Below are 25,493 nucleotides of genomic sequence, written 5' to 3'. Positions count from 1 at the left end.
GGTAAAGATGGAAGTCTCCATCTTCACCTTGCTCTCTGCTCCAGCCATACTGAACCACCTTCAGTTTCTCAAAGACTATGCTATCTCTTGTTTCTAGACTTTTGACCATGCTATTTCCCCTGACAGGAGATGGTGCCGACATCCCAGTTCACCTGGCTATCTCTAACTCACCAGGTATATGTGACATTTTCTAAGAAGCTTCCTGAACCCATACATTCCATTTCTGTGCTACCACTGCATCCTACTACCTTTTCTCCATCACAGTACTTGTGGTCTATTCCAATTATTTATTTATTTGACTATATTCTCTATAATATTGTAAGTCCATGAGGGCAGGGAAATTGTCTATCTTGCTCATAATGAATAGCTAGCTCCTAATGCAGTGCAAGGTGTGTATAATATGACATAGAAATCATGAACTTATACAAAATTCAGATATTGAACTGTTCTTCAAAAAAAGGTATCCTATGTGGACACTTCCGAGTGGGACCGAAGTGAGGCGAAGAGATAGGGGCTGGCAGCTCCGTGGGAACCATGGCGTATCACGGCCTTACGGTGCCTCTCATCGTGATGAGCATGTTCTGGGGCTTCGTTGGCCTCTGTGTGCCTTGGTTCATCCCTAAGGGGCCTAACCGGGAAGTTATCATCACCATGTTGGTAACTTGTTCAGTTTGCTGCTACCTCTTTTGGCTGATTGCAATTCTGGCCCAACTCAACCCTCTCTTTGGACCACAATTGAAAAATGAAACCATCTGGTATCTCAAGCATCACTGGCCTTGAGGAAGAAGACATCTGCAGTGCTCAAGACATTGAGGTCATGAAGAGAATTCCTCTAAATGCAAAATCACCTCCAACCCCAGACCATCTTCTTTGACTTGCCATTTGGGCATCAACTGCATTAAACATTCACATCACATTTGAGTATCTTATCTAAAATGCAGTATTTTTTTCCTGTCATTCTTTTTTAAATTTTGATGAATGATGTGCCTACTTAACCTAAACTGTGCTGACTCTGCAAACTGTGTATGTGGTCTTCTGATATGAAAGGTGCTATTCTTCTGAGAAATACGGTACTCTTTTTGGAATCTGTGGATTTGAAGATGGCTCCTCTCTGCTCAAACCTTGAGAATCAGCGAAGTGTTTAAGACCAGCCCAGAAACTGCTGCAAGACAATTAAGACTCCAGTGGGGCAACCAATACAACAGCATGTTCAGAGGGAAGATCTCTCCCAACATGATAGAATTACATCAAACTATATTTTCAGGATGAATTTCTTATTTCTGCCGTCTTTTGGAATAAATTATTTTTCTGCTTTCTATGGAAAAAAAAAAAGATATCCTATGTAACATTTTTAAGTATAGCCAAGTAAATAGCAACTTAAAAAAGAACATTTAAAAATTGACTATATCAATGGCCTTAGAGCCCAGAAGCCATGACCTTTCATCAAAAAGGAGCTTTGAGTTTCTCTCTCATCTAGAATCCAGTGCTTCCTCTAAATTGTGGTCAGGAGAGGGGGGAAAAAAAAGTTTTCTACTAGATCTCCCCTTTCTTTCCCACATCCCAGTGGTCTTAATAATCTGCTGAGGATAAGCCGCTTTTTTTAAAAAAAGGAAAATTGTTACAGCATTATATAAAATTCACCTCTTCACTGTCTTAAACTATCCATTCCAGAATAGATTCTTGGGCTTACCTTTGCATAACCAAATGTCCCACTAAAGTACTTTTTTATTCTCCTGAAAGTACCTGAAGCAATGTGTCTTTAAATTTGAACTTCTAGCTTCGACTCTAGAACAACAGGGAAAACAACTATCAGTAGCTTTTAAAATAGCAGTTTTCCCTATTTTTACCAAGTCAAGTTTTCAGAAATATTGAAATCCAGTTTCATGCATCATCCTACCAGACCCCAGGTTGGGTAAGTGGTCTCTCCTAGGTGCCTCCCACAGCATCCCTTCTTCCTTTCCTCATTACACCTTTCCCAAGAAATACTGGCATATCTGCCAATTGTCTGTATCCTGTCTGTAACTTTTCAAGAACAAGAAGCACATGGTTCTTAGTGCTGAATACTCATCAGAATTGCCTAGTAAATTTGTTTGTTTTATTCTGTGTTTACCTGTTTTTAATACCAATGTACAAGACCTACCCCACAACTGAATCAGAATCTTTGAGGGCAAGCTTAGGAAATACTTTTTTAACCTTTTCAAGTAATGCTAGTGCAAAATTACAGTTAAAAAAAAAACATTCTAAAAGACACTAATAGCACAATAGATATTTATTGAATTATTCCATTTAAATCTAAATATGTCTTTAAAAATTAATATCCTCATTGGAAATAGTAAGTCAAAACCAAGTTTTAGTGTCTAGTCAAAACTGCATTCATTGGAAGAATAATAAACTCACCCCACATCTCCAATGCAGCTCCACATCCTTCACTATCTGAAACTTGAGCCACAACCTTCTGAGACTTATCAATTTCCCACTATGAATAATTTAAGAATGAATCTTAGAAATTCTAAGAGAATTTTAGGAAATGTCACTGGACAGCTTGAAGTTCTGGATAGTAACTTAAAGATTTGAGAACTATAGAAGTGTTATTTAATCTTTTTGATATATTTAGTCTATTCCCAAATGAAAATGTGTACTTAGAAGTTAAAAAAAAAATGAAGGAAATGATGCAATAATGTCAAAAGTCAGGACTTATAAAACCAGAATAATTGTCTCCTGCCAACTAATGAAATGTGTATTCCCAAAAAGTTGGAGGAAAATATTTAGCAAGTAATATATATTTGAGTAAGAGGAGTTTAAACTGAATTTTGAGAAAACAGGAGAAAATGGAGCATTGGAGGTTAATGGACGTGAGATAAAAGAAATGGTTATTCCTAGACAAAAATAACAGAAAAGAAGCTTGGGAAAAGTAATTTTGCTATAAGATAACTATAGAAGAGACCCCTAACTTACCTTGTGGTTCCCCAATTTTTACTATATCCCCCCCCACCAGCACCCCACGCACACACACACATGCACACACTTTTAAAACCTCATTAAATATTTTAAAAGATTTTCCCCCCAGTGCTTGCTCAGCTGCACTCTAAAGTTTTTCTATTCTCCATACATCTCCCAATCTACCCCCTCAAAGTAGTCAAATATTCTGTCTTATCTCATGGAAGAGGTAATAAGTACAAACAGATAACTAAGGAGCCAAATTCTTGGGTTTGGTGTTTCAAAAACCCAGACATCTGCATAAATTTATAGACTTGGGATAATAAACAGGGCAAAGTTTTTCATGCTCCAAACTGGAAAATAGCCCTTCTTGACTGAGAAAGAGGAAATTGAGTTAGGGAATGAAAAAATGAGAACTTGGACACTGATGGATCCTTATATCTTCAACTGTAATATCCTTGAGCTTATCCCTAGAAAGAGCCAGAGGGAAAGACAAAACCTTGAAATCCCTGAAGCATGGTATGAAAACTGAAGAAATTATGATGTGGGAATCTAGGAAATCAGGGCTGAGAGAGGTAGAGATGTTCTCATGTCACAGAATGGCATGATAAAGGCAGGATCAAATACCTGAGGCAAGCATGGAAATAGTTTTCCACAGCCCAAAATGATGTAGGAATATGCTCTTTTTCCAGTTACCAGGAGAAACATGATCAAGAAAGACAATGGACCTAACGAGAGCCTCCAGCCACACAGAAAGGACCATGAAGCATGAATACGTGCTAATAAAAGAGAACTGATTCTGACAGCACCTTACATCTTGGCGCCATGTATTCTCCTGAGAAACTTAATATTATTCAAAGAGAAAAGGGAGAAAAACCCTAACAAAATGGGACTGAGTTCATATGAAATGGGGGCTTAAAAGAGAAATAAAGTTCATTTATAGAAAGTATAGAGATTTCGATTTCCTGCAGAGTTTATGAAGTCAGACTCATAGCACTATGTTTCTTTATATTCATTACCATTTTTATCACAAATAAGACTCTTTCATAGTAATAGCCAACTTTCTATATACAAGAGCCAATGAAGAGCCCCCAAGTTAACCTGCAACTCTAATGGCACAGTTAAAGTGGGAGATCAGCACAATTCAGCTATTTCAGTCTGCAGCTGCACCTAGAGTAATGCAATAATGAAGTTGAAGAAGAATATCCAAGCAGACTTCCACTCCACCAGAATTAATCATGTAGAACTTTTGCAGTCTTTCATGAGCATTAAATAAGCAAAGAAAGTTTCCAAGATAAATGGTTCAAGTTTGAACAGAGGTCAAAGACCTTTGGAGCAATGAAGAATATCTATGCTTGCAATATATTTGCTTGAAAAAGAAGGAATCTTCAGTCCAAACTTCATTGGATCCATATTTCAAGGGCTGTCTCAGCAAGACTAACTCATTCAGAAGAATCTCTACCTGGTAATATTTAAGGCATGATTATCTAATTCAGTGTTTGATTTCACTACCTTTCAAATATTTATAGAAAAAATACTTTTTAGGTGCTCTAAAAATTTCAAACATATAAATATGGCAAGAACAATATGAGAAATCACCAAGTTTTGCCCAGCTTCAATAATTATCCAAATGTGGCCAATCTTTTTTCATATGTATCTTACCCACACCCTATTCCTTCTCTCCACTCTGGATCATTTTATAGCTAATCGCTAATATTTTGTCATTTCAGTCCTGTTATCAACTGAATCCTATCCTCCAAAAAGATATGCTCACACCTTAACCCCTGTCCTGTGAATGTGAACACACATGTAAATATGATATTTGAGGATGTTATAAGATAGGCTGAGGCTAAACTGAATTAGATGTGCTTTAATCCAATATGACTTGTTTCCTTATAAGCAAAAGATATTTGGGCACAGTCAAGAGGAGAGAAACTATGAGAGAGATAGCCATGTGACAGAAACAGAGATTAAGGTGTAGATTCCCAGAAGCTACCACCAGAAGGCTACAGACTTCACACATGTAAATATGATATTTGAGGATGTTATAAGATAGGCTGAGGCTAAACTGAGTTAGATGTGCTTTAATCCAATATGGCTAGTTTCCTTATAAGCAGAAGACATTTGGGCACAGTCAAGAGGAGGCAAACTGTGAGAGAGATAGCCATGTGACAGAAGCAGAGATTAAGCTATAGATTCCCAAAAGCTACCACCAGAATGCTACAGACTTCAGAGAACGTATGGCCCTGTTGACACCTTGATTTTGAACTTCTAGCCTCCAAAACTGTGAGATGATAAATTCCTGTTGCTTAAGCCAACTAGTGTTTGGTATTTTGTTATAAGCAACCCAGAAAAACTAAGACAACCCCTGATAACTGAAAGCCTATATTTGAGTTTTATTTTGTTTAATTTATTTTCATTATAAGTTTTGAATTTTTGTGGATGAAATAGGTTTCTAGGAAAAAAATTGACTGGTTAGCTACTGCTACAGTATATAAACACCCTCAAAATCTTTTAAAATAAGAAAATCTATTTTGCAAGCCCACAGGCTTGAAGGTTAACAAGTTTGGTAACACCTCAGGCTACAGATTCTGCTCCACATATCTCATCTTGAGACCCAGTCTTCAAATCCAGTAACTGCCTAGAGCATCTCAAGGCAGAAGAGAAAAAAAATCCCATAACTTTCCTATTTAAGGCAAACTGTGTTTACCTACCTGCCTGAAAGAGCCAAAAAAAAAAAATGTATGAAATAATGGTTTTCAAGATACTGGATATCAGGGTGTGAAGAGTAGTGGACCCTGTTAAATGGAACACAAACAACATGAGCCCTACACTTGCCCCAGTGAACTGCCTTGAGAGAATTTCTTAAGCTTGCAGTACAAGAAAGAGGAACACAATCAGGACCCATCAGAGTTGAGAAGCTGAGGAGACAGAACTGAGAGTTCAGAGAGAGCAAGGGGACTAATTAGAATGGTGAGAGCTCCAGAGATCTGCAAATAGTCCTCTTTTAATATTCAGCTAAGAACTAATCAATGCATTTGTGTAAGGCAGCTACCTAAGGCCAGGGAAGGAATCACCTGAAAGGATTAGTGGTAACGGTCTGAGGCATTCACACAGGGCCAGTAACAGTGCCTGTTCCCATCAGCCAAAATGAAAATTCTCATGATTCATGGAGCCCTAGATAGAGTATACAGAAGACTCCAAACTCAATAGTGGGGAATAACTCACTCCTCCTAGCAAAGACTCAAAAGGATAAAACTCTTTCCAAATTACCTCACTGCATTCCAGAACAAAGCTCAAGAATACCTGTAGAATACAAAAATATTCAACATCCAAAAAGGTAAAATCCACATTGCTTAGCATCCAATAAAAAAAAAAACAACATCAAGTTTGCAAAGAAGTAGGAAAATACAGTTCATAATGAGAAGAAAAAATGCAGTCAGCTGAAACTGACTCAGAAGGACAGCAATGGTATAATTAGCTGTCATTTATAGATATTAAAACAGTTATTTTAGGTTCATTTCATATTTACCAGATGATAAGTAAATACATGAAAGATACAAATATATATGTAAATTGCATATATTTGTGTATGTAAGATTATATGTTTGTAGTGTGTATAATTTAATTTGTAGAAATGAAAACAATATCTTACAAGAAAAAAATATGTTGAATGTGATTAAGATATGGCAGAAGAAAAGATTAGTAAACTTGAATATACAGCAATAGAAACTATCTAAAATGAAACACAGAGAAAAAGAATATCAAAAATAAATAGCTCTAAAAAGAAACAAAAAATAAATAAATAAATAGCTCTTCCCGTACTGGTAGGTCTCAGCAAGCATAGCCTCAGATCTTGCCCAAACTATCCAATGGATAGTGAGGGCACTGGACTTCAGCCACGGCCTAGAGTGGCTGCTGGGCTTTGACTTCTTCTCCCGCAACCCCATCACCCTGTTTTTGGATGAGCAGATTGTGCTGCCATGCAAACTCTGCCCAGTAGAGCTCAGAAACCTGCTGAATTTATATGCTAAGGAGTTCAGAGAGCCTCTGCTACAGGATACTCCAATGTGGGTTAAGTCCTTCCTATTATGTGAGCTTGTGTTTTAGCTGCTGTTCTTTCCCATCACAACATATACCTTCTTCAAAGGGGACTGCAAGTAGATCCACACTCCTGAGATCATCTATTCCATTTACAACATAACAACTTAAATTCTAATTCTTTTCAAATTTTTATTTAGGAAGTTCTCCAAAGCCAGTGGTTTCAAAGGACAAGGACCTAATATTTCCCATGAAAAACTAAAGCTCATTTCTGTCTATGATTCTGACTTTCTCATTCTGCTCATGCTTCTTCTCTTCATGTTGTGGAGCCCATACTACAAGTTGAGGAGAAAAAAGGAAAAATTAGGGAAACAACCACTAACCACTGGTCCAGAGGAAAAAACGTCCATAGGCAGCTTTCTGGACAAATACTTAGTACACATGACTTCAGCAGTATTTGAAACACATCAGCAACAATGCATAAGAGCAAGACGTTGACAGGAGCCAAGCCAACTCTTAACTTCCAAGGACAATGGACTGAATGATACAATCACCAGAGGGATGAGTTGTAGGGAAGTGATGCCCAATACCTCATTATGCACCCATATTCCATTTCAAGATTACTGAGAGCAGGACCAGACCAGAAACAGGAAAAACTTTCAAGAAACATCACCTTCATGAGTCATTTGACCCATAATGTATATGGACTAAACCTTTGTGTAATGGTTAGGTTCTGATGTCAACTTGGCCAAATGATTATGCCCAGCTGTTTGGTCAGGCAAGCACTGGCCTGACCATTACTGTGAGGAAATTTCATGGCTGGTTAATAAATGGGAATCTAGTGTATTAAATTATCAGTCAGTTGATTCTATCTGTGACTGATTACATCTGCAATCAACCAAGGCAGGTCTCCCATAACCAGGTGATCCAATCAGTTGAAGGCTTTTAAAGAAGAAGAGAGACTCACTGCTTCTTCAGCCAGCAAGCCTCTCCTTGGAGTTCATTCAGGCTCTTTATTGGAGCTGCCAGCTTCACAGCCTGCCTTATAAATTTTGGACTCTTCCATTCTCACACTTGCATGAGATACCTTTATAAATCTCATATTTACAGACCTCTCCTGCTTGTCCTGTTTTTTAGAGAACCCTGACTAACACATCTTGACACATAATTCTCTATAGCATATCACTAATCAGCAAATTAAATATTGGTATATTTCACACTAGCTTAAAATTTGACATTGTGCCTATTGAATATTCATTCCAAAATTAAATTATGTTTTCTCGTCCTTTGCCTACACCCCACATTGGGCAAAGAAGAAAACATTTGACAAAAGAGAGACCCATTGAGAAATGGGTCAAACTGAAAGGTATGTTTTTATCTGGCTTATGTAAGTCATCCCAGGAATAGAGATTTTTAAAAGTCACCTTGTCATCCTCCTACTTCCAAAACCTAGGCAAACTTCTATATTTAGAGACCACCTGATTTATAGGCAAACTTCCATATTTAGAGAACACCTTATTTATCAGTCCCTTTACTATGAAGTCCTGTTTCAAACCTGATCTATAAGTGTGCTTCCTAATAGCTAACTTCATACTGCTTAATCATCCCTCCCCTCTGATTCTCAATGGAAGGGGATGAGGAGGACCAACCGGACATGGAAAACCCAGAGTTTATGCACAGGATTGTTATATTAATCCCTGTGCTCCACTAGCTTTCTCTAAATTTGTTTTTAAGACCAGCCTTAATAAAATGACCTGTGAACACGTGGAAAATGGTAGAAACTGATCCTAGTCAATTCGCTCTATTTTTGCATGTTTCTCTTTTACAGATGTATTGGTCTAATTGTTGGTAGTATCATCTGTCTTGTGAGTGATCCAAATAAAGGTAGCTGCTGACCATAAAAATTAAAATATATAAATAGAGCAGAATCATTGAAGCCATCTAATCTATGTTATTTGGAGTCCTTGGAGGAAAGGAAAGAGAGAAGGGGACAGAAAAAGAAAAGAGACTATATTTATATTTCCTTTTCTATGTACAAAAGAACAAGCTAGGAATGAAAGCAGATTTCTTGTTGGGAAAAAACACAGGCAAAATATACTGAATCAATGTCTTTCAAGTACTGAAAGAAAATAATTCCCAACCTAGAATTCTATAAGCTGCAAAAAATATCTTTCAAAAACAAAGACAAAATGAGGATTATTTCAAACATATAAACATAAAGTGTTCATCAGTAACATACTGTACTATACAAAATGCTAAATGAACTTTTCAAAAAAAAAGAAAATGATATCCATTGATTCTGCTGGAAAGAAGAGCACCAAAAATGGTAATTACATGGGTAAATGTGTCAGATTTTTTAATTATTTAAATCTCTCTAAAAGTTAATTGACTAAACAAATGAACAAATGTAGAGGTTATAACATGTCTAAAAAACAATGGCACACTCTCTCTCTCTAAGTTCAACTGTGCAAGAGATATCATTGCCCTCCCCACTATGGGGACATGACATCCAGGGGTGAAATTCCCTGGCAGTCTGGGGGATGATTCTCAGGGACGAGTCTGGCTCTGGCTCTGTGAGATCAACAATGCCATCCTGACCTAAAGGGGGAAAAGAAGTATAACAAATAAGGTATCAGTGGCTGAGAGAGTTCAAATAGAGTCTAGAGGCTACTCCAGAGGTCACCCTTATACAAGCTTCAGTTAGACAGTGCTAACTACCATGACTTGCCAACCCCCCCGACCAAAACAATTGCAGCCAATCCTAAAGAACACCAAGGGCATTATATAAGATTCTACAAAGGTTCCATGGACTAGGGTAACTTTCCAGAAACCAACAACCTCCAGATGGGTCCCTGGACCAGGTAAGTCCTAAAATGCAGCAGAGCCAGCCTCTCCAGAACATCAACTGGTCCCATCTCCCATCCCATATTATCAACAGCCCCTTCCTACATGAAAAAGTTAGAATGGGCATAGCCCAAATACTCCTAAATAGTAGAGGAAAGATCAAAAGTGATTGTGGGGTTATGCAGAGAAGGTGGGGTTTAAACAAATGAGTATGATTGTTGAATCATTATACTGATATTTCTGTTAGTCTCCAGTATTTTAGAGCAGCTAGAAGTAAAAATCTAAAAATGTGGAATAGTTGTCCATACCAAACTCTGAAATCTGTTTGTTCTAGTTTGCTAGCTGCTGGAATGCAATATACTGGAAACAGAATGGCTTTAAAAAATGTCCCAATTACAACAAATCTATAGAAATGTCCAATCAAAGGCATCCAGGGAAAGAGACCTTGGTTCAAGAAAGTTGATGAAGTTCAGGGTTTCTCTCTCAACTGGAAGGACACATGGTGAACACAGTCAGAATTTCTCTCTCATCTGGAAAGGCACTTAGCAAACACAGTCAGGATTCCTCTTTCATCTGGAAGGGAACGTGGTGAACAGTGTCGTCTGCTAGCTTCTTCTCCTGGCTTCCTGTGTCATGAAGCTCCCCGGGAGGCATTTTCTTTCTTCATCTCCAAAGGTCATTGACTGGTGGACTCTGCTTCTCGTGGCTATGTCATTCTTCTCTGCTCTCTCTGACTCTCCCATTCTCCAAAATGTTTCCTCTTTTATAGGACTTCAGAAACTAATCAAGACCCACCTGAATGGGTGGAGACATGTTGTCACCCAATCCAGTTTAACAACCACTCTCGATTACATCACATCTCCAGGGAGATGATCTAATTACAGCTTCAAACATACAATGCTGAATAGGGATTAGAAGAAACAGTCACCTTTACAAAATGGGATTAGGATTAAAATGTGACTTTTTAGGGTACATCATCATTTCAAACCAGCACACTATTCTACAACTAATTGTTGTGATGTGCTTTGAAATTTATTGCTTTTTTGTATATATGTTATTTTTCACAAAAAAGGAAAAAGAATATTTCTTCTAGCCTACACTGTTATGGAACAGCCAGAAGGAAAAATCTTAAATAGTGGAATGGCAACCCATAACAAACTCTGAAATCTGTTATGTAACTATTTGTTGAAGTGTACTTTGAAAATCATTGCTTTTTTCTTTCTTTTCTTTGTATATATGTTATACTTAACAATATAAAATGTTAAAAAAAAATGGCACAAACACCTGGAGGGGAGAAATGGCACTATACTATTGTAAAGTTTTTATTCTATATGTGAAAAAGTGAATGTCATGTCCAGGTAGACTGTAATAAAACAAGATGTATACTTTAAATCTTAATGCAACCAGTAAAATAAAAATTAAGAGACTAGTAAGATAATTAATCAACAAAAGGAGATAAATTTAACCACAAAATAATAACACCATTAATCCAAATGTAGGCAGAAAATGGGTGGAAATGGAATAGGGAACAGAGAGAACAAATAGTAAAGAAATATCAAGATGAAAAATTTCAACATAACCATATCAGTAGTTGCATTAAATATAAATGGTATAAATACTACAATTAAAGGGAAAATAATGTCAGGATTAAAAAACAAAAGCAAGGTCCAACCTAATGCTGCCTAAAAACTACAATTTAAATATAAAGACAAATAGGCTAAGTACAAAGATGGGAAAAGATATGTCATCACAACACTAATCAAGAGAAAGTTGGAGTGACTTTATTAGCATCAAAGTAGATACCAGAGCCAAGAAGGCCATTTATCAATGATAAAGGGGTCAATTCATAAATAGGATATAATCATAATATATGTTTATGTACCTAATAAGAAAGCATCAAAATACATGAAGAAAAACAAATAGAACTATAAGGAAAAATAGGCAAAGTGGTGTGGATTCCAATATTCTTCTCTCAATAATTGATAGAATAAGTAGACAGAAAATAAGTAAGGCTAAAGATTTCAACAGGACCATCAACCAATTTGACCTAATTGACGGCTACAGAAAACTCCACCCAACAACAGAAGACTACATATTCTTTTCAAGTACTTAGGAATAATTACAAGATAGACTATATTCTGGGTCATAAATCAAATCTCAATTTAAAAGGACTCAAACCGTACAAAGTATGTGCCCTGACCAAAATAGAATTAAATTAAAAATCAGTAACAGAAAGACCTTTGGAAGATCTCCAAAATTGTGGAAATTAAATAGTATACTTCTAAATAACCTATAGGTCAAAGAAGAAATCAAAAATAAATTAGAAAGTATTTTGAACTGCATGAAAATGAAAACATAGCATCGCACATCTTAGGAGGAAATTTATGGCACTAAATATCCAAATTAGAAATGAATGGAAGTCTCAAATCAATGATTTCTGCTTCCATCTCATATAGCTAGATGTAAAAGGGCAAATATAATTCAAATTTGAAGGAAATAATAAAAACCAAATTTAAAATAATGGAATAAAAAAAAAAAGCAGAGAAAATCAATGAAACCAAAAATGGCTCTTTGAGAAGGTCAGTGGTACTTATAATCCTCAGATCAGATTCCGTAGGAAAAATTAGACAGAAGCCACAAATTACTAATATAAAAAATAAGGCAGATGAAATCACTATATTCCACAGATATTAAAAGGAAAATAATGACGAAGACCATAATGTACAACCTTATACCAACTAATTCAGTAATTTTGATGAAATAAATTCCTTAAAAGGTACAAGCTACCAACACTTATTCAAGGAGAATCTGACTACTCTTATAAGTTTATTTGTAAAAACTGGATTTATTGAAGAATGGATAAATAAAATGTGATATATAAATACAATGGAATATTATTCTACCATAAAAAGGAATGTAAGTCCTGATGCGTATGACGACATAGATGCACCTTGAAGACGTCACACTGAATGAAATAAGCCACCCACAAGAGGACAAATACTGTATGAGATCACCGATTTGAGATAATTGGTAAGCAAATTCATAGAATCAGAATCTAGACTATAGGTTACAAGAAGACAGGGTAGGGATAGGGAACAGGAAATTAAGGCTTAAAATGTAAAGGGTCCTATTTGGAATGATAGGTTTTGGTACTGGATGGTGGTGATAGTAGCACAACATTGTGAATGCAATTGACAGCACTGAAATAAATATCTGAATGTGATTTAATAGCTAACAGAATGATTTTTTTTAATCCTAAAGAAAAGGAAAATAAAATTCAATTTGTAGTTTAAAACTCTGAAAGGTAAACTCCAGGCCCTGATGACTTCACAGATGAGCTCTATCAAACATTTAAGGAAGAATAATATCAATTCTAGACAAACTTTTCCAGAAAATTGAAAAATGGGAATCTCGCCTAACACATTCTACGTGATCAACATTACTTTGATATCAAAACCAGAAAAAAAAATACAAAAAAAGAAAACTACAGATCAAAATTCCTCATGAACCTAGATGTAAAATTTCTGAACAAAATTTTAGCAAGTCATACTCAATAATCTAAAAACTAGGCTAACATATAATAACCAAATGGGGTTTATCCCAGGAAGGCAAGGTTGATTTTAACATTTGAATGTCAATGCAATTCACCATATCAACTAAGAAAAAAATCATATAATCATCTCAATAGGCATGCTTAACAAAATGCAACATCCTTTCCTGATTTAAAAAATCTCAGCAAAAAAATAAACAAGAGCATTCCTTCAACCTCATAAAGAATATCTACCAAAAAAAAAAAAAGCTTACAGCAAATATTGTACTTAATTGTGAAAGACTGAATGCTTTCTCCTCAACATTTAGGAATGAGATAAGGATGTCTACCCTCAGCATTTCTATTCAATGCAATAGACAAGAAGAAAATTAAAGCCATCCATATTCTAAGGAAAAAAAGCAAAACTATCATTATTCACAAATATAATCACATACAAAAAAGCTACTAAAATAAATGAGTTTAGCAAGGTTGCAAGGTATGAAATCAATATACACAATTCAATTGTATAACTATATACTAGCAGTAAACAATTGTAAATTGAAAAAAAACCCATTTACAATCACATAAAAAGAGGAATATTTGGGGATTAATCTGACAAAAGTACAAACTAAAAATCATTGCTGAGAGAAATTAAAGAAGACCAAAATAAGTGAGTGGATATGCCAATACAACAATATCAGAGAACCAGATTATTTGTCAGATGCTAATTCTTCCTACATTGATCTATGGATTTAATGCATTTGTGAATAAAGTCACAGCAAGCTTTAAGTGAAATTTTTAGATGTCTTCCATCTAAAATTCACATGGAAGACAACAAACCTAGAATAATAAAACTACTAAGAAAAAAAAGTATAATAAATTTGGAATATAGACATTACCTAATTTCAAGACTTATTTAAAGCTACAATAAACAAGATTGAGTAGTTTTAGCATAAATAAAGACAAATAGATTAGTAGAATAGTCCAGAAATTGAACCTTACACATGTGAGCAAATGATTTTCAACAAAGGTATAAAGCAATTCCATGGAAAAGAAAAAGGATAATCTTTTCAACAGATGGTGCTGGAACTATTGGCTACATATAAGAAAAAAATGAACTTTGATCATATCTTGCACCTTTTACAAAAATTACCACATAATTTAAAAAATTATCCAGAGACCTAAATGTAAAACAAAAATATATAAAACACATGGAAGGAAATACAGGAGAAAACATTTGTAACTTGCATTTGACAAAGATTTATTACCTATAACATGATAAGCACAATTCATGAAAGAACAAATTGATAAGTTGGACTTCATCAAAAATAATGACTCCTGCTCTTTGAAAGACAGTCAGGAAAAGGAAAACCCAAGCCACAGACTGGGAGAAATCATTTTCAAATCATACATCTATTAAAAAACTTATGTTAAGAATGTACTTTTCAAAAAACTCTCAGAACTCAATTATAAGAAAGCAAACAACCCAATAAAAATTAGGCAGGAGATTTTAATAAACTCTTCACCAAGAAAGATATACATGGTAAATAAATCCACAAAAAATGTTTAACATCATTTGTCACTTATGAAACAAAAAATAAAACCATAATGTTATATCACCAAATCTCTCTGGAATGGTTCCAATTAAAAAATATATATATATATATATTCTGACAATACCTATGGTCAGTGAATATGTAGAGGAATTAGAACTCTCATACTCTGGTGATGGGAATGTATAATGTTACATTACAACTATTTGGAAAAGAGTTCGGCAATTTTTAAAAAGTCAAACATATGTTTACCATATGATCCATCCATATAACCCCTAGGGATTTACTCAAGAGAAAAGGAAGCACATCGTCATAAAAATACTTGTACTAAAATGTTTATAGCAGGTGTATTTGTTCTTACAAACATGTCCATCAACAGGTGAAGGGATAAACAAACTTGTATATCCATACCCAATGAAGAAAAAAGAATAAATTTTTATATATACTACACCATGGATAAACATCAATATAATTATGCTGAGTGAAAGAAACTAGATAAAAAAAGAGTACATACTGTATGAGCCCACATATAAAATTCAAGAACATGCAAACTAATCTAAAGTGAAAGAAAGCAGATAAATGGTTAGTGGTTGTCTGGGCATGGATATTCAGGGGAGAGTTGAAGGAGCAGGAGGAGAGAAGTTATAAAGAGTCACTAGGAGACTTTGAGGCCTGATGGATATGTTCAATAACTTGAGTGTAATAATGATTTCGCAGGTGTATACATATGTACAACCTAATCAAATTAGATACTTTAAATACATACATTTTATCATTTGTTGACTTTATCTCAATAAAGGTATTAAAAAAAAACAACCCTGCTGCTGCTGACCTTTCAGTTGAAACAAGGGAAGCCAGCAAACAGTGCATAAATAACTGACAGCATAGAATTAGATATCCAGTGAACAATATCCATCAGAAAGTTAAGAGAAATACAGATATTTTGAGACAAAAGCTAAAAACTCATGAGCAGCAGACTTACACTTCATACTATTAAAATCAAAAGAGAAATGAATTCAGAAATAAGCTGAGACAGAGGAAGAAGTGAAAAGCAATAAAAATTGTAAATAAGTTGATAAATTTAAATGTGATAAATATAAAATAAAATAATAATATCTTATATGTTAAAACGTAGTACAAAGGCAAAAAAAGGCATCTGAGTCAGGAAGGAGTATATTGAGTAAGAGTTCTAAGGTCTTTGCATCATCCAGGAAGAAGGAAAATCTACAGATTAATTTGTGACTTTGAAAAGTCAAAGATACATACTATAAAGTGACTAGCTTTGGAAGTAGAAAGGGAGTAGGAAGGGATTTCTGAAGTGCTGGCAATATTTGTTTCTTGATGTGGATGAATATTATATTAGTGTTTGCTTTGTAATGACTCAATGAACCTTAGATTTTTGTTTTGTGAATTTTTCTGCATATTTGTTATATTTCACAATTTTTTTTTATTTGGTGAATTTGAAAAGCAAAACCTCCTAGAGGTCAATTCCAAATCCTACAAACACTTTTCAAGTCTCTCATCACATCATATCTGCTAACATTCTACTGGCAAAAGAAAGTCACATGGTGTGATAGTTAGTTTCATAAGTTATAGTGTTCAACTGTTTGATCAAGCGAGCACTAGACTGATTGTTCTGTGAAGAAATTATGTGGATGAATTTAAGTCATTAGTCAGTTGATTGTGTCTATGGCTGATTGCATCTACAACATCTACAATTAACAAAGGAGACTGCCTTCAGCAATGAGAGGACTTTTCTCATCCAATCTATTGGAGGCCTTAAAACAAGAATTGATGAATTTTGCAGTCAGAAATAAGTTCTATCTCTATTTCAGCTAGCCAGCTTCCATGGGGAATTCAATTTCACCTTCCTCAAGTTTCCAACTCGCTGCTTGATATACAGAATATTCACCACCACCCCTGCCCCCCCAGGGTGGGCACGTACAATTCACCTTCTATGAGGCCTTTTCTGTAAAGGGCCAGATAGAAAATACATCTCTTTTGCATGTTCTTCTCTGTTTTTTTTTAAATCTTAAAAATGTGAAAACCTCTCTTCATTGAAGACCTTATGAAAACAAGCCAGAGACTGTATTTGGCCCATAGACTATATTTTGCTAACAACTACACTAGGTTATGATAACATTACTATAAAGGAAATTAAAAAGTGGGACCAATAATTTAATCTGCCCCAATTCACCTTCTTGGTCTCAATTATTCATATCCCTACAATAAATAAAATACATGCATACCTCTCCCAAAACCCACAAAAGTTCACCAAAACCAGCTCAAGTTCATTGTTATGACTACATCAAGTGAAAATGTAGTAATTATTGGTCTATAAATCTAAGAACTAAAAAGACAAGCTCCACAATGGTGGAAGAAGGGAGACAGGACAGCTTATAATACTATAAACACTCCCATTCAAAACAGAGAAGATTGGTAAGCAAATAGGAATCAGTGGTCCCAGGCACTTTTGCAATTATACTGAACAAATGTTGTCAGGTTCTCTCCCTTGGAGTAAAGGAATGTTCCCTAATTAGATCCTGTTTCTACTCCCTGGCAGTGACTCCAGGGAAGTGGGAAGTAGCTTTGTCATCTGGAAGATCTTTCTTCACTTCCTGTCCATATTTGAAAAAGGAATTGAAGAACATGCCCTTCTAAACAACTAAGCAGTATTCTCAGCTTGCTTTCTACTTAAGGAAAGTTAGAGGTCCATAGATCTTTCAAACATTCTGTCTCTGATTCAAGCCTGTGGCCCTTTCATCAATTCTCTATTTCTCAAAATATTATGGATTTCCTATATATTTGTGGTCAATTCCATGTGCCAAAGCTCTATCCTCACTCTTTCTTAGACATTCTCTCTGATTTAGGTATTTGCAATTGCCAAGACCCATAAATTCTCTTTTAGGAGAAATAATTTGCATCTGAAAAAGATTTACTTGGTAGCATCTTAATCCTTTCATTCTCAGTTTAGTGTTTACCCTGAGGCCACTTCTTACTAGAAATACCATGGATTTGGCCTTTTTCCTCAGGCTTGGTCTTAATGGCCACACCTTTGAATTGGTGAGAAAAAATTTCATTATTCAACTCTACAATATCTGGTCTCTCTCTAAATAATGCTTGCAAACCAATTAGTTCTTTTCTGAATTCATGTCTTTCTTAGAATGCATTATCAATATAGCTTGTCAATCAATATAGCTTGTTCAACCTTTCAACATTCTGTCTCAAAATTCTCTTGCCCAAAGCTATAAAATCATTATATATGTATCTCTTCCAAGGTACCACAGACAACAGTTTCATCAAATATTTTGCCACTAAATAACACAGATTGCAGTTTTTAAAGGTCCCTGTAACAGTTTCTTCTCCACTTGCAGCCCACTTCTAAAGCCAATGCCACTGAGTTTACTTTTTCACAGCAATACGACACTTTTAAAATTACTTAGCTATTGTCAAAATAATGTAAGCAACAAAAATTCCCCCAAGTCTCAATTACTTGAACATTTATTTTTCTCATGAACAAGTCTATAGTTTGACTGACAAAAGGAGGTAGTCTTTCCTTCGGGCTGCAGAGAAACAACTCTACACATGTCTCATCTTGTGGCCAACATTGAAGGGTCAGCACCTTCCTCAGTAGTGGCCAGAAACTCCTTTGGGACAGGTCTAGTCACGGAAGCCTATTTCATGTCTGCTAATATTCCATTGTTCAAAGCAAGTCACATGGCCAAATTCATTGTCAAGAGTCAGAGAAGTATAGTACTATATACCACCATAAAACCATGAAAATAATGTAGTTGTATAATACTACTCAACAGACAGAAGCATTGAGGTCAATAATTTAATCTGCTATAAGGACCCCACTTTATAATTTAACAATACAGAAAATTAATTTTGACCTCTAGTGATGAAACATTGAAGTTGCTGTCCAGGATTGAATGAGATTTCAAATCATGGGTTGCCTGAATAGAAATTATTTATAACACTGAATATTAAATTTTAACAGATATTTAAAGTCAATAAAGAAGGACTCTTAAAGTGAGGGGATAATAGTCAAAATTGATTTATAAAGAACAAACATAATAGGTAAAAAGAAAGAGTATTTAATGTCAAAAAATAATACACCTCCATAGAAGACTAATTTTGTGAAAATGCATTTTAGTTGATTCACTGCTCATTATGAGCTGACACTGTAATGAACCTTCCAAAAACCTAATAGAGTCAGGCTGCATTTAGAAGGTAGAATACCCAACATAGGAATACTATCACTATTCTTTTAACTGATCAAGCTACATATTATAAAGGATATTCCTTTTTGAGCATCCCATTTGTCATGGTTAGGGACAGGTGTCAACTTGGCCAAGTTGTGGTACCTGTTCATCTGACTGGGCAAGCACTGGCCTGTCTGTTGCAATGAGGACATTTCATAGGATTAGGTCATGATCACATCAGCTGCATCCACAGCTGATTCCATTTGTAATCAGCCAAAGGGGAGTGTCTTCTGCAATTAGTGATGCTAAATGCAATCATGGGAAGCCTTTTAAGGAGGACTCAGAGGAGACAGGCCCCATTCCTGCTTTGGCTGGTGAGCCTCTCCTGTGGAGTTCATCCAGGCCATCCATCATAGTCATTGGCATCGCAGCCTGCCCTGTGGATTTTGGACTCTGCATTCCTATGGTCATGTGAGACACTTTCATAAATTTTATATTTGCAAGTGTTCCCTGTTGATTCTGTTTCTCTAGAGAACCCTAACTAATATATCTTGGTACCAGGAGTGGTTCTTAAGGAACAGAATCTTAAAAATGGGTTTTTATGAATGGTTTTCTACTCTGACTGGACTCAGAGACCCTAAGGACTCTGATTCCCGTAATCAGAATGACACTCCCAATCCATGGACTGAATTGGCAAAGGAGATAGTCAAAATATCATCATTCGATTCTCCTAATGCTTTGCTTATACAAAGCCAGACTCTGGGGGATAATGTTTTTGACACCTTTGCAGAGTTTTGTAGAAATAAGAGTTATAGAGATGTTGGTTGGTTGTTGTTAGATACACTGTCTACATTAAAGGGTGAAAGGGATGGGCTTAAGGCTTCAAACGAGAAGCTTAAGCGCCGTCTGAAAGATGTAGAGGTTTCTATGAGTATCCTGAAGGAAAATCTTATTTCCTGTAGCCATAGACTTGAGATCTCTGAAAATCAGACTCAGAATCTTATTGTTAGAGTAGGAACTGTACAACGTAAACTGAAATCTCAGTCTTGCATGGTGTCTGCCGTTAAAGTGAGGGCATTGATTGGAAAGGAGTGGGACCCTGAAAAATGGGATGGTGATATATGGATTGATAATGATGTTGGGGGTGAGGTTGAAACCCTAGACCATGCTGAGCCTTCTTTAGATAACCCTGTAATAGTCTGCCCTGAGGACATAGCCGCCCCACCTCCAGCCTGCCTTGAGGAATTGGCCACCCAACCTCCTCCTGAAGGGATTAGCCCTAGAGTTATTAATCCTGTTTCACCAGATGAAACTGCAAATGAAAGCCCTGAAGCAAATGGCTTGGAAGACATTTCTAATTCTTTTAATGACCCACCCCCACCACCCCTCATTTCTTCTAGACCTATAACTAGACTAAAGTCCCAACAGGCCCCTAAAGGTGAGGTACAAAGTATCACACATGAGGAGGTACGTTATACTCCAAAAGAACTGTGTGAGTTTTCCAATTTATATAGACAGAAATCAGGGGAATATGTGTGGCAACTGATTTTAAGAGTGTGGGATAAAGGTGGGAGGAATATAAGGCTGGATCAGGCTGAATTTATTGATATGGGCCCACTAAGCAGAGATTCTGCATTCAGTGTTATAGCTCGAGCAGTTAGAAAAGGTGTTAACAGCTTGTTTGGGTGGTTGGTTGAAACATGGATCAAAAGGTGGCCGACATTACCTGAGGTTGAAATGCCAGAACTGCCCTGGTGTAATGTAGATGAGGGGATCCAGAGACTTAGAGAGATTGGGATGTTAGAGTAGATTTATCATGCAAAGCCTGCTCTTACACCCCAGGAATGTCCAGAGGATGCACCTTTTACCAGAACAGTGAGAAATAAGTTTGTGAGACTAGCACCATCATCCCTCAAGAGCTCTGTGGTTGCACTTCTCTGTAGGTCAGATATTACTGTAGGAACTGCTGTCACTGAGCTGGAATCCTTAAACACAATGGGCATGACAGGATCCCAAGTTGGCAGAAGCCAGGTGACAGCACTTAATCACCAAAGACAGGGTAGACGCGGCTATTATAATAGACAACAAACTCAAAGGAGGCATCAAAATTATCTGACACGCAGAGATTTGTGGCATTGGCTAGTAAATCATGGGTGCCTAGAAATACAATAGAAGGGCAGTCTACTAAATTCTTGTTGGAGCTGTATAAACAAAAGAGTTCTAGGTCAAGGGAACAGAAGTCTAACCTGAATTACAAAAACACAGAGTCACAGCCCCTTAATCAATTTCCAGACTTGAAACAGTTTACAGACCCTGAGCCCCCTGAATGAAGGGGAGGCCAGGTCCCTATGGGGGAGAAACCTGTTACACTGCCACAAATTTATACTGTTAACCTTCCTCTAAGTCTTCCCCAAGGAGACCGACGGCCTTTTACCAGGGTAACTGTGCATTGGGGAAAAGGAAATGATCAGATATTTCGGAGATTATTAGACACTGGTTCAGAAGTGACATTAATTCCAGGGGACCCAAAATGTCACTCTGGATCACCAGTCAGAGTGGGGGCTTATGGAGGCCAGGTGATCAATGGAGTTTTAGCTCAGGTCCGTCTCACAGTGGGTCCAGTGGGCCCCCGGACCCATCCTGTACTTATTTCCCCAGTTCCGGAATGTATAATTGGCATAGACATACTGAGCAACTGGCAGAATCCCCACGTTGGTTCTCTAACTCGTGCAGTGAGGGCTATTATGGTGGGAAAGGCCAAGTGGAAGTCACTAGAACTGCCCCTACCGAGCAAAATAGTAAATCAAAAGCAATACCATATTCCTGGAGGGATTGCAGAGATTACTGCCACTCTTAAGGACTTGAAAGTTGCAGGGGTGGTGATTCCCACCACATCCCCGTTCAACTCTCCTATTTGGCCTGTGCAGAAAACAGATGGGTCTTGGAGAATGACAGTGAATTATCGTAAACTCAACCAGGTGGTAACTCCAATTGCAGCTGCTGTTCCAGATGTAGTATTGCTTGAGCAAATCAATACATCCCCTGGTACCTGGTATGCAGCTATTGATCTGGCAAATGCTTTTTTCTCAATAGCTATTAGTAAGGACCACCAGAAACAGTTTGCTTTCAGCTGGCAAGGTCAGCAATATACTTTCACAGTCCTACCTCAGGGGTATATTAACTCTCCAGCCCTATGTCATAATCTTGTTCGCAGAGGCTTTGATCGTTTCTCCCTCCCACAAGACATCACACTGGTCCATTATATTGATGATATCATGTTGATTGGACCTAGTGAGCAAGAAGTAGCAACTACTCTAGATTTACTGGTAAGGCATTTGCATGTCAGAGGATGGGAGATAAATCCAACAAAAATACAGGTGCCTTCCACCTCAGTAAAATTTCTAGGTGTCCAGTGGTGTGGGGCATGTCGAGATATCCCATCTAAGGTGAAGGATAAATTGCTGCATCTGGCCCCTCCCACAACCAAAAAAGAGGCACAATGCCTAGTTAGTCTTTTTGGATTTTGGCGACAACATATTCCTTATTTGGGTGTGCTACTCAGGCCCATTTATTGAGTGACCAGAAAAGCTGCTAATTTTGAGTGGGGACCTGAACAAGAGGAGGCTCTGCGACAGGTCCAGGCTGCTGTGCAAGCTGCTTTGCCACTTGGGCCGTATGATCCAGCAGATCCAATGATGCTGGAAGTGTCAGTGGCAAATAGAGATGCTTTCTGGAGCCTTTGGCAGGCCCCTATAGGAGAATCACAACGCAGATCCTTAGGATTTTGGAGCAAAGCCTTACCATCTGCTGCAGATAACTACTCTTCTTTTGAGAAACAGCTTTTGGCCTGCTACTGGGCCTTAGTAGAGACTGAATGCTTAACCATGGGCCACCAAGTTACCATGAGACCTGAGTTGCTTATCATGAGTTGGGTGTTGTCTCACCCACCAAGCCATAAAGTTGGGCATGCACAGCAGCACTCTATTGTAAAGTGGAAATGGTATATACGAGATAGAGCCAGAGCAGGTCCTGAAGGCACAAGTAAGTTACATGAAGTAGTGGCACAAATGCCCATGGTTTCCACTCCTGCTGCCACATTACCTTCTCTTTCCAAGACCAGAGCTATGGCCTCTTGGGGAGTTCTTTACAGTGAATTGACTGAGGAAGAGAAAACTCAGGCCTGGTTTACAGATGGTTCAGCACGATATGCAGGTATCACCCGAAAGTGGACAGCTGCAGCATTACAACCCCTTTCTGGGGTGTCCTTGAAGGACAGTGGTGAGGGGAAATCCTCCCAGTGGGCAGAACTTCGAGCAGTGCACCTGGTTGTTCATTTTGCTTGGAAGAAAAACTGGCCAGAGGTGCATTTGTATACTGACTCATGGGCTGTTGCTAATGGTTTGGCTGGATGGTCAGGGACTTGGAAAGACCATAATTGGAAAATTGGTGACAAAGAGGTCTGGGGAAGAAGTATGTGGATAGACCTTTCTGAGTGGGCTAAAAACATGAAGATATTTGTGTCCCATGTGAATGCACACCAGAGGGTGACTTCAGCAGAGGAAGATTTTAATAATCAAGTGGATAAGATGACCCGTTCCATGGATACCACTCAGCCTGTTTCCCCAGCAACTCCTGTTATTGCCCAATGGGCTCATGAACAAAGTGGTCATGGGGTAGGGATGGAGGTTATGCATGGGCTCAGCAACATGGACTTCCACTCACCAAGGCTGACCTGGCTACAGCCACTGCTGAGTGCCCAATCTGCCAGCAGCAGAGACCCACACTCAGCCCCCGATATGGCACCATTCCCTGAGGTGACCAGCCAGGTACATGGTGGCAGGTGGATTACATTGGACCACTCCCTTCATGGAAGGGGCAGCGATTTGTTCTAACTGGAATAGACACATACTCTGGATATGGGTTTGCTTTCCCTGCACGCAATGCTTCTGCCAAAACTACTATCCGTGGGCTTACAGAATGCCTTATCCATCGTCATGGTATTCCACATAGCATTGCTTCGGATCAAGGAACACACTTCACAGCAAATGAAGTGCGGGAATGGGCACATGCTCATGGAATTCTCTGGTCTTACCATGTTCCCCATCATCCAGAAGCAGCTGGATTGATAGAACGGTGGAATGGCCTTTTGAAAACTCAATTATGGTGCCAACTCGGTGGCAAAAACTTGAAAGGTTGGGGTAATGTTCTCCAGGAAGCTGTGTATGCTCTGAATCAGCATCCGCTGTATGGTGCTGTTTCTCCCATACCCAGGATCCATGGGTCCAGGAACCAAGGGGTGGAAATGGGTGTGGTGCCACTCACTATTACTCCTAGTGATCCACTAGGAAAATTTTTGCTTCCTGTCCCTGCTACCCTGAGTTCTGCTGGTCTACAGGTTTTAGTTCCAAAACGGGGTGTGCTTTCTCCAGGAGAAACAACAGTGATACCACTGAACTGGAAGTTAAGGTTGCCACCTGGCCACTTTGGGCTACTTATGCCTCTGGATCAGAACACACCAAGAAGGGGATTACATTATTGTCTGGGGTAATTGACCCTGACTATCAGAAGGAAGTAGGACTGCAACTACATAATGGAGGTAAAGAAGAGTTTTCTTGGAATATAGGAGATCCCCTGGGGCGTCTATTAGTACTACCATGCCCTGTAATTAAAATCAATGGAAAACTGCAACAACACAATCCAGGCAGGACCACTAATGGCTCTGAGACTTCAGGAATGAAGGTTTGGGTCACCCCACCAGGCAAAGAACCACGGCCAGCTGAAGTGCTTGCTGAGGGGAAAGGAAACATGGAATGGGTAGTGGAAGAAGGTAGTGATAAATATGAACTTCGACCACGTGATCAGTTACAGAAACAAGGATTGTAATGCTGTTTTGTTTGTGTTATACTATTTAAGTTGTAAGATATCAAGTTTAAGAATGAATGTTGCCCAAGGATTTGCACCCTATTCTGGAGAGATTTAGTGTGTTTCCAGTTATATGCAGGACAGTTGAGTATTTTCAGGTAAAAGAAAAAATGTGTGCTTATTTGTTTTCATTTGGAAATTAAGTATGGTCTAAGGTGATATATATATATATATATATATATATATATATATATATATATATATATATACACATATATATAGGTGCCAAGTTAACAAGGGGTGGACTGTCATGGTTAGGGACAGGTGTCAACTTGGCCAAGTTGTGGTACCTGTTCATCTGACTGGGCAAGCACTGGCCTGTCTGTTGCAATGAGGACATTTCATAGGATTAGGTCATGATCACGTCAGCTACATCCACAGCTGATTCCATTTGTAATCAGCCAAAGGGGAGTGTCTTCTGCAATTAGTGATGCTAACTGCAATCATGGGAAGCCTTTTAAG

At 37.6% G+C, this 25,493-nt stretch overlaps 2 pseudogenes; both read left to right on the top strand.

The window, feature by feature from the left end:
* Positions 1-534: 534 nt before the first annotated feature.
* On the top strand, positions 535-1,324 carry LOC143676435 (V-type proton ATPase subunit e 1 pseudogene; annotated as a pseudogene).
* A 2,725-nt stretch (positions 1,325-4,049) lies between these two features.
* LOC143675808 (sigma intracellular receptor 2 pseudogene) lies at positions 4,050-7,476 on the top strand (annotated as a pseudogene).
* The last annotated feature ends 18,017 nt before the right edge of the window (positions 7,477-25,493 follow it).

Source organism: Tamandua tetradactyla, chromosome 3 (assembly GCF_023851605.1).
Source record: "Tamandua tetradactyla isolate mTamTet1 chromosome 3, mTamTet1.pri, whole genome shotgun sequence".
NCBI lineage: Eukaryota > Metazoa > Chordata > Mammalia > Pilosa > Myrmecophagidae > Tamandua > Tamandua tetradactyla.
The sequence above is the reverse complement of the archived record's forward strand: the minus strand, read 5'-3'. Positions and strand labels throughout refer to the sequence as shown.